Raw genomic sequence first — 16205 nt, 5'->3', positions numbered from 1 at the left:
ATAATTTCATTGTTTGAGCTCATTGGGCCTCATTACACGGAAGGCGGTAAGGGTTAACGGTCACCGTTAATGGTACCGGTGACCGTTAACCCTTACCGCCTTACTACGAGGTCCCTTAGCGGGTTAGTACTTTAACGCCTGCTTTTAGCGCAAATTTGCGGTACCGTAATTAGCACCTTCCCCATTCCCATTATGCCCTATGGGGAAAAAATGGGAATGGGGAAGGGCAATGGTGGAAGGGGGAATTACCGCCCCGCCAACCTTGGAATAGGGCAGTAATTCCCCTTTCCACCAAGGCGGTGCCGGTATTTTACCAGCATGGACCAAGGTGCTATAAGCACCTTGGTCCACCGCCTACCGTGTAATGAGACCCATTGTATAGTTATTAACACTGATATTCTGGCAAGCTATGATACGACATTAAATTTTAGTTATCACAATCTAATCCTAGCCAATCTCAATGGAAAGGACACAACCCCACTTTAACAGTTATGAATGTTCTTTATCAACGTGGCTTTCAACGCAGTTCCAGACTGTGCTGTGGAAAACACTGCAGAACCCAAGTTTCTTCGAAGTACATCTTGTCAGCACCACTTCTGCACTACATTCTTAAGAGGATAGTAGGAAGAATCTACGCTCTGCATTTTAACATCTAGACTCTGTATTTCAACCTATAGTCTCCTATTTCAACATTCACATTTGAGCGAGGGTTTGAACTTCAGCTAGGGCTAAGGGTGTGAGACTCATTGCTGGACCTAAGAGTTGGAGTCTCAAACTGAGTTTAAATAGATGCCAATACATGAAATGAATATACTAATTAACCCAACCCCATTTCACATGTAACAGATTCCCATAATAACATTTAGTGCAAATTAGTCCATGATATTAGGTGGATGCAGATTGAGAAAAATGTATGATGCTCTGAAAATGGGAAAGAACGTGGAGAATGGATCTGAATGTGAATATCCGTCCATAAAGACATTGCATTGTATTGGAGCAGGAAGCGCAAGATACATGTATCATTTTGTTCTGCAGCAATGCAGTTAGAATAATGAGAAACGCACAGAGGAAATTGTGTGATGTTTTAGTGGGATGATCTGGTCAAGGGGAGGTGCTCTTGAGTGACATGCTTTGTCATGAAAAGGGTTTGAAACAGAGTTGGAGAGGTATTTATATTCTTGCACTGACTGATGAAGGAGGCAGAAGGGCCGATTACTGGGCAAACTGAGTCCAGTGCTTGCAAGCTGACTGTCTGGTGGTTGGTCGGTCGGTCGGTCTCTCTCTCTCTCTCTCTCTCTCTCTCTTCCTTAGAAGAACTGCAAAGTCTTGAGAATCCTTATTTGGTTTGACCCTGTGCGAGGCAGGCAGAAAGGCTGGGGAAGGATTTACTGCCAAGCGGAGTCGGGGAATATCGCCACCTTAATATAGGTAATATTAACAGTAATTGAGGAGCATGTAATGTTTGTGAGAAATGCTTACTGATTGTGTGATAGAAATATGTGTGTTTTCTAAAGTAATTCACAATCTATATTTTGCTTGGACACCCACTTTGAAGCAAGCTTTGTTAAGATAAGAGAATTATAGCTGCCAAGGATTGTATGAGCGAAACATTTACGGTTACATCAGACCGTGTTTTAGCCAGCCAGCAAACAAATGTGTAACTGAAGCTTATTTTTAGAAAAGCTATCCGTGTCTAAATGTAAGTCTCTGTAAAGGAGTACAGCAGAATATTATTTTATCATTTTCTGAATTTTAACATTTTATAAAACCATAAAAGAAAAAAAATGAATTGGACTAGCATTTTTATTATGTGTCCGAGTTATTCTTAACACATAGTATAAGCCTATTTTACTGCAGGTGGTAATTCAAATTGTACCACATGTGGCAAAACATAAGGTAACATACTTGTGGGAGTTGAGCCTTTCAGGGATGCTATGTGTGTGTTTGTGTGTGTGTCTGTAAGTACAACTATTTTGTGATGTGAAATCACCAATCTATTTTGAAACACAGCCAAAAGGGCATAAACGTGGTATTGTACATAAGCTACTGCAAGCAGATAAGAGTGTACTAAGTCCATCATTTGTTTGTTGTTAGTGACCCTGGTGAAATAATTATTAGGCAGTATTCTGAAATTTTTCTCACCACCATAGAAAATACCACCAAATACCAGCATAGCAAAATACCACAATACAAATACCACAAAGTCCTAAATATAACTCCAAAATATATCCTATAGATTGTGTACAGTTACGTGAATCGAAGTGGCAGCCTTCAAGTATTTTTTGTCAACATGTGATGGCATTTTAGTGGCTACCTTTGCTTGGAGGGTATCTCCACTTGTACATTTTTCCAATTCTCATTTTAATTTATAAATATGCTTTATGGTTACACGATTGAATGAATTAGCAGTCCTACTGGCATAGTGGTAGAGTGCACATAGCAGATTGGCCTGCTACTGTAGAGTTATATAAGCAATGTACAACTTTGTCATGTGTATAGGCAATGTACAACTTCATCAAGTATATCACTTCAACATGGCTTTATGGTTACATTCTTGTGCATAAACAACTAATGGACATCCAAATCCCAAAGTGTCATATCCCAAGACATGTTTTTGACACCTGGTTTGAAAAGCACAGGACTTTGAATGGCAACTGCATGTCTAGGGCATGGGGTAAATGATTCACCTGGTTACAATGTGAATCCTAAATAAAAATGGACATTCATTGGTTATGATTATCAATACAGCCATAACTCGCCCCATTATGCATTTCTCATGGGGTCACACATGATATCACAGAAGACAACACACTGTTATCACAGGTGACATCACCAATGGCATCCTAACATATATAAAATGCATTTATTTAATAGTTTTTTATAACACACCTAATACGATACCTGAGTTCGATTTCTAAGCACAGATCTGGGATTCAAACCTCTGCTGCTCTTTGTGCTCTTGGTTCCAAGACCAGTGTGTTGCCCCTGTGCAATGATCAAACTCCATACGCAGTAGGCAAAGGGCTTGACTTGCAATCATGTCTCTCACATACATACAAACACACTCTAACCCTCTAACCGTACACATGGTACACACAGATCATGGCCAGTGGCCAGGCCCTCCAAGTACTGTTCACAGGGCAAAGCTTATAGCCGTGGTTTTGTCCTACACAAGACCACCCATCCTCGTGAAAACATGGGCAATAGCCTTCAGCAATATTCCTGGAACAGCAACCCCTGGATGCATGGACTGAAGGTAACGGCCTGTGTCAGCACCCTGGATGAGAACATAAGCGTACTATGCCTATTAGATTAAAAAAGTGTTCAAACTCTTTAAATCTTTTTTTTCCCGAAAACATTCAAACACATGGGGCCTCATTACGACCCAGGCGGTAAGTTAGCGCCTGGGTCGTACCTTTACCGCCATGGCGTAAACTATGGTTACGCCATGGTGGTTGGCGGATTTACCGCCCCATTCCAAGGTGAGTGGGGCGGTAAATCCCCATTTCCCATTTTACCCTTCCCCATTCCCATTTTTGCCCCATAGGGCATAATAGGAGTGGGGAAGGCGCTAATTACGCCACCGTAAATTATGGTGGCGTAATTAGCACCATGGTCCCTTAGCGCCCTGGATTTTAACGCCTGCAAAAAAGGCTATGACAATCAGAACACAGGTCAGATTGGACTGGTTTCCAAGGGTAAAATGAGTGGATGAGGAGAGGAGAGGGGCTGCATAGGTTCATTGATGAGGGTTGTGCTGAAGGGGAGTGTATAATATGCTGGGGCTGCATGTGTTTAGGCATGAGGTGAATGGATTAACAGCAACACAGGCAGAGCCAGTCTTCTGCATCCCTGCTGGGTTTAAAAGGGTGCTCGTCTGCAGCATCCATATTTTCCCTGAAATTTAATTAATTCCCTCCAGCATCATTTAATATAAAGACAATTAGAATAGGAAGTGCATTTGTGACAAATGAAATTCATTATTGCAAATAAATTAATGTCATACAAAAAAGTAAAGTGTTCTATCATTTATCAAAAATCTATTTGTAAAACATAGATCTTTCTATTTTTGGTACTGTCCTCTGTCTAAGTTTTTCAAAAAAGGTAGCAGGCCCTCCTCTCCAGAAAGAGCATGGCATGATAACCTGTTCTGAGATGAAAGTTTGCAGCACACGCTTTTTACTCACTGTACCTTTCACAGATGGGAAATATCCATTTGCATATCAGTCTTTGTCCCGCCCACATGGGCAGTGCAGCACCGAAATACTATGGCAATTCCTCTCTGAGCAAGAGTACCGCCAGCAACTCCTTACACCAGTTTCAGCCTTGCTGGGTGTCATCAGTGAGGTGAAGCTGTGCCTCTCTGAGCACAGTGAGCAGGGAGTCCACGTCTGGCTGCCCCCAGGTAACTCAGGGTGACCAACCCCAAGTTGCTTGCAAATATTTCAACAAAGGTAGCAGGCGCTCCTCTCCAGAAAGAAAATGGCATGATAACCTGTTCTGAGATGAGAGTTTGCAGCACACGTTTTTGTCTCACTGTACCTTTTACATGCATATCTCTATGAATGCATGTTATTCACAAAAGCACAATCTTAGCTGAGAAGCTACACAGCACTGTACATAGGGATGCACCCAGGTGGGTCACATATAAGAGACTGGAGGTAGAAGAGGAGCATGGAAAGACAGCAGAGTAGGCAGGATGCACCACATAGGAAGAATTAGTGTTCAGGGGAGAAATCAGTTATTTGTGAAATGTTCTCTCAATCGAACATAGGAATGTCAATAAAAATGAAGTGCATAAAGCCCCTTTGGTCAAACAGTACTTATCCAATGGACACATAGGGCCTCATTACGACCCAGGCGGTAAGTTACCGCCTGGGCCGTGACTTTACCACCATGGCGTAAACTACGTTTACGCCATGGTGGTTGGCGGACTTACCGCCCCATTCCGACCTTGGCGGGGCGGTAAGTCCCCAATCCCCATTTACCCTTCCCCATTCCCATTTTTGCCCCATAGGGCATAATGGGAGTGGGGAAGGCATTAATTACGCCACCGTAAATTACGGTGGCGTAATTAACTCCATGGTCCCTTAGCGCCATGGATCTTAACGGCTGCAAAAAGCAGCCGTTAAGATCTCCATGGCGCTAAGGGACCTCGTACTCAGGCGGTAAGGGTTGGCGCTGTTTACGGCGCCGTAAACCCCTTACCGCCTGAGTTGTAATGAGGCCCATATTCAATAAACTAGAGCGGGTTATCATTACAAAATCAAAGTTAATGATCATGAAATTATTAACAAAATGTTAATAAATTAGAAACAAGCATTGATTTACTGGACTGGACTGCTCCTTTGGGTTTGGTCCTAAGCCTGATTTACATATGGTCTTTCGACTTTTGTTATTGCTTGGCAGGACAAGAAAGATGGTCTGCTGGATTGCCCAAAGAAATGCCAGAGGTTAAGATTTATTCTCGACCTACCAGTCGTCACCTCTTTTGTTTTGATAATGTTGTATAAGAACAGTCATTGCACATATAATTCTGCAGTACTTGTTTAATGTTTTACAGTGGAGTGGCCTTAAGAAAAGTAAAAGTGAAACATTTTGAACAAATAAGGTCTTGTATGTGCAGTAACATACTTTTATATAAGTAAATATATTCATACTCCTATCTCTTGAGAATGTACCCATTGTTTAAAGTTCAGACTATGTGAAAGGCAGTTACCTAAGTACAAGCACCATATTTATATTAATACTTTTTAAGAAATTAGCCATTCTTTACAGTTTAGACTTGATGAGTATTTATCTAATATTGAAAGTGTTTATCCTGTTTCCATCAGCTTGGGCACATATCTTGTTCTGTTATTTATAACATGGCCTCAATGATCTATTTATATTAGGCAGTGACATATTCAATTAACAAAATGTTGTTAAAGGGACGTTATCGTTAAGTTGCACTAATACAAATTTATGAAATTTGATGAAAATATGTTGTTAAAGGGACTTTATGTTTACAAGTAAAACCAAAAAAAACTCAGAAATTCGCCAGTTGTGGTAAGCTAAACAACCATAAATCGACCCCTCCACCAATCACTGCTAAGACTAATACCTAGAACATCAAAGATTACATCACAAATGTACTTTCCTTAGGGTTTGGTCTCAGCTCTTGTTGCACATACATGGGGCAATAAGCAGGCCTTAAACGCACAATGTATTTGTATACATGAATATAAACGTTAATGTTATTAACATTTTCTGGTGATGCTGTTTCTTTCTTCCTTACTTTAGTTTCCATGTATATGCCTCTGATTTGTATGCATTGTGGGTCTTCACATGTATTGTTTTTTACTAGCACAAGTGTATAGTAAGTCTTGAATTGTTAGCTGATTATTACATGTTTAACATTACTGAAAACTCTGATAAAGTAGCATTCATTATTTTAATATCCAAAATTACAAGATTATAAATATTATAATATGCTAATTTATTACAACGTACTAATATCATACTTACCCCAATGTAGCAAAATGTTTGTCCAATTTACAGTTTCACCTTAAAACTCTGCCATTCCCCACCTTCTAGCATTATTTTTAACACATCTATACACTTTTTGAAATTTTTCAACTGCTTTTGCATCCGTTGACGCCCATGAACATCTGACTTCTTCACAGACTTTTCGGACAATGCCATGTGACCACACGCTTGCGTGCAGCATGATGACGTGTTCACAAACGTGCCTGCACTTTGCAATTGAGTCTGTGCTTTGGGAACAGTTCGGAACTGCACTTTCTGCTGATTTAGCAACTTTTAAGCTCAGAATTTCCCTTGCACAGCTCCTACACTTATTTGTATTGATTATCCATTAACAATTTAGTACAGAGCACATACTTGGAAGAAAATTAGCAAATATGCTACTTATTTTAAAAATGGCATCAGATATTGCCGTTCCTCCTCCCCAAGTGCCACCATCACCGCCACCAGCAGCTGGAGGACCTACACAACCAAAAAAGCACAGTATTACCAAAAACAATGAAGTGGACCAAGAGGAAGAGGTAGTGGAAGTCCCGACCTCTAGCACCCAGAGAGAATCATGGGTGTGGCAATTGTGTATTACTTTTGGGAATGTACCAAACGCTAAAGCTGCCAAAGTGAAAGGCACCGAGTGCAACATTGTACTCAGTTGCATACTACCTGGAGAGTACTTCTATGGGACCATGTCCATGCATCGCCACACCTAATCCAACAACTGCAATGCTCTCATAAAGATTGTTCCTTTCTTTGCTACTAATAGGCTGTCTTCCTCAACCAATACTGTAACCACACAGCCTACTTCTGTGGGAAACAAAATCCCACCAGCTACCTTGCAAGCGATAAAAGGGGCTGTTGATCCATATCTCTCAAAGACAACAGTCCTCAGTATATACTGCAGCATACCACTCTTCAGTTGGGAGCAAGTTCAAAGTGCTTTTGAAGCTGTAATCAAGGAGCCCCCTACCTTCAATGTAACACACACGAAATATCTTCCCCTGTCCACCTGCCCCTCCATATTAGCGGTTGGTGTCTCTTCCCTCATTCCCCCACCTTGCTTTCTGACGTCTACTGCAAAAAAAAAAAAAAAAAAAGAAATAGGTTAATTTAGGAAAAAACTTTTACAGTTAAAAAATAGAACTAAAAAAATAATCTTATAGACTCTGTCTATTTTATATTTCTCAATAATAGAAAGACTCGGTAAGATTATCTGACATGTCCATTAGCATTTTATGTTATGCTAATGGAAATAATGTGGCATTTATTCCCAATTCCAGAGGCTGGAACGGAAGATAATGGCATGACAGCCCAAGTTATCGGCCCAAGTGAAGCGAGGGAGGATAACGGGGGAGGAGGCCATTAGCACCCCGGGTTGTGAAAACAGTAAACTGGAGAGCTTAAAAAAAGCATTTTCGTTCCTACAGCGGGACACACATGGTGTCCCGCTGTAGGATAGACAATCCTTTTGCAAGATGGCCACCTTGGAAAGGGAAGATGGGGCTCCATACGGAGCACCTCTTCCCTTTCCATGGTGGCATGTGGGAGTAGGGGGGTGAGCTGTTAAAAAAAAAAAAATTAAACTGAGTGTCGGGAAGAGATGGCTGTGGGGAGAGACAGCCTTCAGGGAGCTAGGAACAGGGACTTGTACCAGCAGTTGTAGGCCCATGTACCTAGCCACCTGATTGGCTGGCTCCCCCGCCCAGGGAGCTAATGGACAATTGTATACTACAGAAAAGTATAGAAGAACAGAAACAATTTTCTGTCCCAAATACTTTTCTCTAGCATACAATAAGGACCATAATCGATTGACCTTTACAACTATCCACGATCTCCACAGTCCCACTTCCACGCTATGGTTCATTAAAAGACCTGGATGGCACATGCACACCATCGCACAGGCTAGCCCTTCTACCCTTTTTAATTTTATACTTGTAACACACCCTCAATGCCTGCTTTCAAACATTCACATCCATCTACCAATCACTTCCATGAACTATACATATAACCCTATGACCATATTAAGCTTCTTCACACCGCCTGCCACTTAACAATCTTCTACAAATCTTTTGCATCTGCATTTCAGATGCCACGGTGGGACGCCACTGGCTAACTCTTGGAGAAGAGGAGTCCCAAGGGTTGGATGCATCTTATCACTAACATCCCCTTAACAAAGATTTTTCTGTTAATTTAATAGGTTATTATAAGTGAAAATGTTTCATGGTGTTACATCAAAGTATATAAGTTATTAATAATTCCTCTTTTCATATATATGAAAGAACTATAAACCTCCCTTACAAAACATATTTTTTGCAACACATACTTTTGTCTGTCGTTATCAGCAGCGCATGCTGGGGATGTAATTCATTGTTCATATGCCTACAGCAAAAAGCTCCACCATAACCCCAGCCAAACCAAACAGCCCATGTTATTCACTGCACCTATCCTGCACCCTAGCTTAGTGTCCACTATACCCTAATAATGTAACCAATTGCCAGTGCTCAAGGCTTGCAACCATGGGCAGTCTGCAAATCCATGGGGCATGGGCTTCGGCCATGCCGCATTCCCAAATAAACAAATCAGAGTTCACATTTTCGTTTGCCGAGGGCCATTCCCACTACCCAGACACCAAATGTATATCACTCATTTTTCTGCTTACAGTCTTACACTTTTGAAAATAAAACACAAGACATATTTATAAAAACATGCTTTTAGGTCCTTGCTAAAGCTCATTTCGCAAGTTTGTTGTAATTTAGTCCACCAGTGCAGACTGTAAACGCAAGCAGAATATGTTTTCCTATTCAAACCAACGCTTTGCCCGTGCTGCATGCTCCAATAAGTAAATTACAGTACACATTTCTCATTGGTGATGGCCACACCTATTGCCCAGACACCAATATTATATCACTGTTTTTTTTACTTACATGTTCACAATTTCCCAAAAATTAAATACAGGACATATTTGCAAAACCATGCTTTGAAGTTCTTGCTGACCCACCTCGCGTATATTTGCTGCAATCCCATCCAGCATATCAACCTGTACCCACAAGCAGAAGTTTTCTTCTCCCATTCAAACATATCCCAATTTCGAAAAACTTTACCACATAGCCAGTCCCTCTTGGTCATGCCCACTTTATCCCCATTGCTAGTGCATTGTGGTCATTGAGAAGCAGCCAGATTGTCCGAAACATCGCCTTAGGCCATGAACCGGACAATCTGGCCACTGCCCATGGCCAATGGCTATACGTCAGTCACCAAAGGTATATCACTTTTTTTGTACCTACATTATGACACTTTTCAAAAAATAAAACACAGACACATTTGCAAAACCGTTCTTTCAGGTCCTTGCCAGCACTCCTTCCACGAGTTTGCTGCAAATCCGCCCATATTTTATTGTTTGAAAAGTGTCAAAATGTATGTACATAAAATAGTCATATAACTTAGCCCCCACTTGACAGAATCCATGCAGACTTTGCACAAACACTCAAGGTTGGGTCTATAAACTGTTTGAACACTTTTCTGCAAATTCGTCAAACGGCAACAAAGTTATAAGCCATCCAAAATTGTTGAGACCCCCCTCCAATTTAGCCCCATCTTGACAAAAATCCACCAAACTATGGAAAACCATATCTATCTAGATCTAAAATCGTTTTGCTAACGTTTGTGCAGATTAACCTAATGGCACCACATGCATAAGTCTTCACAATATTTTGGGACCCCTGTCTAATTGTGTTCTCTCTTGTCAAAACAGCACCACAGATTCCATACCCATCCAGAATCAGGTCTAAAATGAAATTTGAAATTTCATGCAGTTTCAGTGAGTGGGGCCAAAGTTATAAGCCATCCAAAAACTGCTTTTCACCCACTTGTAATGCACAAATAAGCATTGATGCCCCGAACATCTTAGATGTTCGGGACCATCTGAGGACTGCCCTGGACTGTTCGTGGACATCAGAGAAGAAACATGCCTGTGTTTTGGCTTTTTATGGTCCTATTACATTCCATCCTCATCACCCCTCACCTCCCCAGAGATTGTTTGATAAGTTTGACATGTGCAATGTTGTGTTTTTTAATATGTTTTTACTGTGATGATCGCGGACAATGGCCGATGTCCGCGAATCCAACATTTCAGGCGTTTCCAAAAATCTGGCACACCTCACGTTTTTTTATTGACCAATCACCGGGCATGCCCGATGTCCACAGACCCCATGTTGCCCCCTGAGCCAATTAGAGGGCCGTCCGTAGACCGAACAGAGAAGTGAGTCTGCTGACCAAACCCAGATATCACTAATTTTTTCAACCAATATTTTGGTAATTTAAAAAAATAAATACTGGACGGATTTACACCAAATTTACAAAAGCACGCGTTAGGGCTCAGGCCACTGCTCCTGCCGCAAATTTGGTGAAAATCCATCCAGCGGTTTGTGTTGTAGACTTGACCAAAACATGTTTTCCATTGCATCCCTGGGAAAAAACACACATTTTGGGACCCCTCTATAACTTTGTCCCCCCTTGACAAAATCTCACCACACTTCACAGGATCCATCTGACAGGGCCATATACTTCTTTTGCAAAGTTCCGTGAGGATTCGTCCTGGGGTGGGGGCAGTTATAAGCCACCCAAAAAGTGATCTTCCAATGGGTTGACCAACCTAACTTTCACGGTTAATACCCCTGGTAATCCTTCACATATTTGCCCCCAGGCAACAGCGGTTCTGCAGCATCTAAGAATCGGCCTAAGGGCCTCAAAGACCATAAGGAGAACTCCTGGTCCCAGTCCTGGTGCCTCTGGCGCCAGGCTCATTGCAGTGAATAGGACACGTGCCAGGTACTGATCAGAATCCAACATGGAGGTCTGCATCACAGTTCTGTTTCCAAACAAGTCCATGCAGACTAATGTTTTGGGTGTGGTTCAGCCCGCGGGAGTGGCTGGCTATATAAGACACGCCCCGGCTGGAAATTGTGATTCGCATTATTCTGCACCTTTGCAGCGTAACGCTCACTGTGTCCAGCTCCAGCTTACCTGATCCACGGCCATGAAATCTTCAGTCCTGAAAATCAACGCTGATCTACAAAGGAGAAAGAACTGAACAACAATATTCTCAGTGCCTACCGGAAAGCAGTGGACATTGAACTCCATCCAGACTGTTCGCTCACTTACCGCTCTGGGAGGAGAGAGCCCGAAAGACAATTGAGAAAGAATACAAAGAGACTTACAGAGAAAATACACTCCTCACTCACCTGAAAGCAGCAAAGCAAGATTCTGAACCACAGCTGGTCTCGGCTCAACACGCAGGCCCGCGGACCAGTGAAGTAACTAGGTCCATTAGGACGCCTGCATCCACAACGGCGCTCTTGCATAGAGAAGCAGGACAGAGATCTCAACGCTTACAAACCCAAGGTGAGAGATAGTCCTGAGGGAAGGGGTTAGTGGCCAGACGAGGTGGTGGCCACACCAATCAAGAACTCTTTCTAATTGCTCCCTTCACCTGTCATAAGGGCAGACTCCCCCAAGATGAATTGTTGACCAGAGTGACCATAGAGGTTGTGTTCGGAGACGGCCCCACCCAGCATCACTTGACATCCCTGCGGAGACCAGGTGAGCGTAACACTAACCATAACTACAGGACCGCTTCCACAGTCCTTGTAATATAATATATATCAGCCATTTTTTTGTTTTCCATGCAGAAACACGGGTTCTGTTGGTGACGCTGTTTGTGCCCAGCCAAAATAAAATCCATTTTACATTAAAAGGTAGTCAGAATGTATTGAAGGCCCTTACTATAACATTATTTTGTCATTTTTGTACATGTACTTATACTTGGTTTCAGTTTCCACTTGTTTGGAAGCATATTTTTTCCAACTAAAGAAACTTCTCTCCAGTTTAACGTACTAAATGTGAGGACAGAAACCTTGCTATTCAGAATAAACTTGCCAGTGACTATTTTTGTAGGTGCATTGACCTCCGGCACTTTCATTTACATAAGGCAATCTGGGAGATACACTGCTGATCCTATCTGAGCTCTAGGAATAACATACTAAGGCCTTCAACAGCAAGAAGTGTACATTGTTTAAGCCAGGTCAGTCATCTGCCAGTGAGATGTGCTACTGAAAGCACGTTCAATTGATTGAAGTATGAATCATTTGTTTGCAGTATAACTCTTTTGTAGCTGAAAGTACTCCACAAGATTGCCCCATGTGCAGCACCAGCTCCTTTGGGGTGACAGCACAGATCTGTATCTGTGTCCATTCACTTACTCCCATTCTAATCATCTGGAGTCAGAGCCTCGTCAATCTCCCCTTCAAGCAATCGAGCTCTGTGTGATTGCAAATCAGTGTGCCTCAGGATGACTCACGCCAACATTGAGACAGCCTCTACCGAGTGGCACCCATCAGTGGATAGAGTCTGTCTTCGGGTTCTCCTTGAAAATGTCAATCAACTGCCCCAGATCCCTATGTTTCTCATGCAGCTGTCAGAATGGCTCCTCCACGACCAGTGCCTTCCTGAACTGCAGGTCACTCACTGGGAGATGAGTCGCCTACAACTCTGATATTACTCAGAGCATTGGCAGCTCAGTTGTAGTCAGTTCCAACCATAATCCTGCTCCTAAATACTAGTTTAATTTTGTTCATTCGTACCCAGTGAGAGACAATGAGCTTGTTACAAGCAAACTCATTGGACCTCGCTGGGTCATTACCAGCCAGACAAACACTTTGTTGGGCCCGTCGCAGCTGGGTCCTGGCCACCATCGAAAAGGAGAAGGGACTCTGTGTAGTCTCATCTCCCTGTTCCCTGGCGGCCATCTTGTTTGTTTACTTTTTTCTTTTCTTCTCAATGGCCACCATGAAAAGTGAGAAGTCCCTTCTCCCCAAAAACATGGCGGCCATCTTTTTTTGTTTACTTTTTTCGAGAGGGAGAAGGGACATCTCACTTTGGGCCCAGAGCATTACCTGAATGCCCCCCCAACCCCAGCTCTGGGCTTATTTCTTAAATGTGGGTCCAGATAGATCTATGCAGAAGATTGTGCTCAAGATGGGCTGGAACATGCAGTAAAATCTCTTACCAAGTCACTATCTTGACTTTGCCACCACATACAAAGTAATAGTGTCTGGGAAGCTCTTTACTTTACATTTGGACTAGCAAAACTTGCACAATATGTACCTACCATAGAAAGTTCTTTTTCTTTTTTTATTCTTAATAGTATTTTTCATTTTACCAGAAAACCATCAAGTGGAACAGGATATGTTCCTCATATGATAATAGCATGCTAGTTAAACCATTGAATCCATATTAATGATGAAAATATAGTATGGAATTCCAATGTAAAGGAAGAGTTTGTAAATCAGACAGCATTGTTTTGGAATAAATTATTTAATATGGAAGGAAAGAGGGAGAAGAACAACAACATTCGAAAAGCAAATTATAACCAAGAAATCAAATGCTCTCCCACAAAAGATACAAATGAGTTTAGTTCAACCGAGCCTTTTCTGTGGGAATCTGAAAAGTAAATTAGCAAAGTTACACTATCCATATATTTCTAGGAAGTCGCTTTGATAATCTAATAATCTTTTATTAGGTAGCATCTTCTTTCAAGTACTGCTCAGACTAGCTTTTCAGGTATCCAATTTTCAGAAGAAGGTGAACAGACTGATTTCCAGAACCAGACCACATCTTTTACTGGCCATCACACCCTGTGTACTTCACTCACTTACTGGGGTTGGCATACGGGTGTGGAGTTTTAGGATGATAGAATAATGGTCAGTTTTATGTTTACATCACGTTCTGTGCGTTCTCCATCCATTTTGTTTCAATTGCTGAGAAGGTGAAGATGAGATTAGAATATTCTTAACCGTGTTGGACCTCCAGACAAGAAGTTGTATTTGGAAGAAGTATTTTCATCTTATTAAAAGACTGCAGCTACACTTAGTTGATGCAACAGTATATGTTGATGTAAACAATCTTTATTGAACACGGAACTGCGGCATATTAATAAACTGAGATTGAATGTATTGCCCTAAACAATGACCCTGCAAGACAGGAGCATAGTGGGAGGTACAAGGTGGGAAATGTCTTAATCCAATACTTCACGAACATATTCGATGTCTATATTTATCTGTGGTCTTAACATGATTCTTGCCAATATGTTATGAAAACAGCTCACACCAAAGTGTGCCTTAAGTGAAGAAAGGTTACCGATACTCTATGACCACATGAATATGAACTCACAGAAAGCCTTGTTCAAAAGTTTTAAAAAAGCGAATGTATTACTTTGCAAAGCGACTCGTATCGGTTTTAGTTTTCAAAGTCAACCCACTCACTGCACTTCCAAATTGAGATTAGCCACCCCCCTGCTTATTGACCGTACCTAGAAAGGAAATCAAAGGTTCAAAAAAGGTCAGCTTCACAAACTAAAAAGAAAAGTCAGAGAAAAAGTATGGAGTGTTGTTATATGAAAAAGGATACTGCATCACCAATTATAGTACTTAGCACACTTTTTGAAAAGGGCACGTTTAAAAAACAAAGTGCACAGAAGTTCCTTTAACAGAGCAGGATGCTGCGCCAACATTCGACCTACACTGTAGGAAATTAGCCTAACTATTTCCTGAGGTCCAATCCAACATTTGCTACGACTAAGAAACACAGAACTTTGGAGCTAGTGTTTCTCGCATAGGAATCTTGGGTAGCCTGCAACATTTCCACACAAAAAAGATGCCTGCATTTTCTTTAATAGGTTTAAAGTTAGATAAGCTGCAAAACGAAAGGAAAGTAAGATAACACTTCAGAAAAAAAAGTAACACGTTGCTTTCTGCTGCACACTTGGGTTATAAATGCCTTTTATGTTAGCAAGCAGATCTTTTTTGAATATTGCACACACTATTATAAAAGGTATTTTTAAAGCAATGGCATTTCTAGTAATAAGTACAAAGCACAGCTCAATGCAGTGGAAGAGAAGTGAAATATGTGTATTATTCTGTGACAACATGGGTTTTGCTCTGCAGCAGTATGAGGATGAGCAGTGGATAAACCACATCCTCGGCCCTCACCCTTAGATAAAGCAAAAGGGATCCCAATCATAAAGGCCAAGACAGGAGATATACCTCCCTCGTCTATTGTGGTAATGTGGGGGCGAGGGAAGGCTATACACATAGAAGGAGTGAGAATGTGAGACACTAGCAACCCAAACAGGGATTGTACAATAGTTCAAAAATAAAAGAAAGACCAATCAAGGTTTATTTGAAATATATATATCTATATGCTTTAATTAATCAAATCATGTATACAACTACTAATAAAAACACTCTGAAACTCACCCCTGTAAAAGAAGACAGCAAATACAGAACAATTAGATGTAGGAACTGTGGATAATTTTCAAGGAGGAAAAAGTCAAGAATTCCAATAGTGTCACTCAAAAGATATGTGCCTTGAAGAAAAAAGTGCACAGATCATTAAGCAATCAATAGGGTAGAAGAAATGGACCAAGGAGGCAGGGATTTCAACTAGTACATCATAATGTTGATCCCAGGGGGTGTTTAAGCAGTGCACCATGCTGTCTTGTGTTGTGGCAAAAGTGAGTGATGCGGGTCGGCGGATCAGAAGGAGTGGTTTGATGATTGAGCGTGGCTTGAAATTATGAGTACCGCTGGTTTGGGATGAATAGTGACAGGATGATTCAGCAGTTTGAGTCG

The sequence above is a fragment of the Ambystoma mexicanum genome, chromosome 12 (assembly GCF_040938575.1).
Source record: "Ambystoma mexicanum isolate Mex_15411 chromosome 12, UKY_AmexF1_1, whole genome shotgun sequence".
Taxonomy (NCBI): Eukaryota; Metazoa; Chordata; class Amphibia; order Caudata; family Ambystomatidae; genus Ambystoma; species Ambystoma mexicanum.
The sequence above is the reverse complement of the archived record's forward strand: the minus strand, read 5'-3'. Positions refer to the sequence as shown.